The sequence below is a fragment of the Triticum dicoccoides genome, chromosome 7A, assembly GCF_002162155.2.
Source record: "Triticum dicoccoides isolate Atlit2015 ecotype Zavitan chromosome 7A, WEW_v2.0, whole genome shotgun sequence".
Lineage (NCBI taxonomy): Eukaryota > Viridiplantae > Streptophyta > Magnoliopsida > Poales > Poaceae > Triticum > Triticum dicoccoides.
The window spans coordinates 116,315,914-116,317,503 of record NC_041392.1 but is presented as its reverse complement, the minus strand read 5'-3'; positions in this window follow the sequence as shown (position 1 = coordinate 116,317,503).

The following is a 1,590-nucleotide window of genomic DNA, read 5'->3' as shown; positions in this document are numbered from 1 at the left end:
GGCCAAGAGGAGGCGCGCCAGGAGGAGTCCTACTCCCTCTGGGAGTAGGACTCCCCCCTTTCCTAGTTGGAATAGGATTCGTGGAGGGGGGAAAGAGGAGAGAGAGGAGGAAGGGGGGCCGGCCCCCTCTCCTTGTCCTATTCGGACCAAAGGGGGGAGAGGCGCGCGGCCCATGTCTGGCCACCTCTCCTCTCTTCCACTAAGGCCCATATACCTCCCGGGGGGTTCCGGTAACCTCCCGGTACTCCGGTAAAATCCCGATTTCACCCGGAACACTTCCGATATCCAAACATAGGCTTCCAATACATCAATCTTTATGTCTCAACCATTTCGAGACTCCTCGTCATGTCCGTGATCACATCCGGGACTCCGAACTCCTTCGGTACATCAAAACTCATAATATAACTGTCATCGAAACCTTAAGCGTGCGGACCCTACGGGTTCGAGAACAATGTAGACATGACCGAGACTTGTCTCCGGTCAATAACCAATAGCGGAACCTGGATGCTCGTATTGGCTCCTACATATTCTACGAAGATCTTTATCGGTCAAACCGCATAACAACATACGTTGTTCCCTTTGTCATCGGTATGTTACTTGCCCGAGATTCCATCGTCGGTATCCAATACCTAGTTCAATCTCGTTACCGGCAAGTCTCTTTACTCGTTCCGTAATACATCATCCCGCAACTAACTCATTAGTTGCAATGCTTGCAAGGCTTAAGTGATGTGCATTACCAAGAGGGCCCAGAGATACCTCTCCGACGATCGGAGTGACAAATCCTAATCTCGAAATACGCCAACCCAACATGTACCTTTGGAGACACCTGTAGAGAACCTTTATAATCACCCAGTTACGTTGTGACGTTTGGTAGCACACAAAGTGTTCCTCCGGCACACGGGAGTTGCATAATCTCATAGTCATAGGAACATGTATAAGTCATGAAGAAAGCAATAGCAACATACTAAACGATCGGGTGCTAAGCTAATGAAATGGGTCATGTCAATCAGATCATTCAACTAATGATGTGATCCCGTTAATCAAATGACAACTCTTTGTCCATGGTTAGGAAACATAACCATCTTTGATTAACGATCTAGTCAAGTAGAGGCATACTAGTGACACTCTGTTTGTCTATGTATTCACACATGTATGATGTTTCCAGTTAATACAATTCTCATATCTCTACAACCCTAGCGTCACCGAACGTTAAGTGTGTAGACCCTACGGGTTAGGGAGACATGCAGACATGACCGAGAAGCCTCTCCGGTCAATAACCAACAGCGGGATCTGGATACCCATGTTGGCTCCCACATGTTCCACGATGATCTCATCGGATGAACCACGATGTTGAGGATTCAATCAATCCGTATACAATTCCCTTTATCAATCGGTACGTTACTTGCCCGAGACTCGATCGTCGGTATCCCAATACCTCATTCAGTCTCGTTACCGGTAAGTCACTTTACTCGTACCGTAATGCATGATCCTGTGATCAACCACTTGATCACTTTGAGCTCATTGTGATGATGCATTACCGAGTGGGCCCAGAGATACCTCTCCATCATACGGAGTGACAAATCCCAGTCT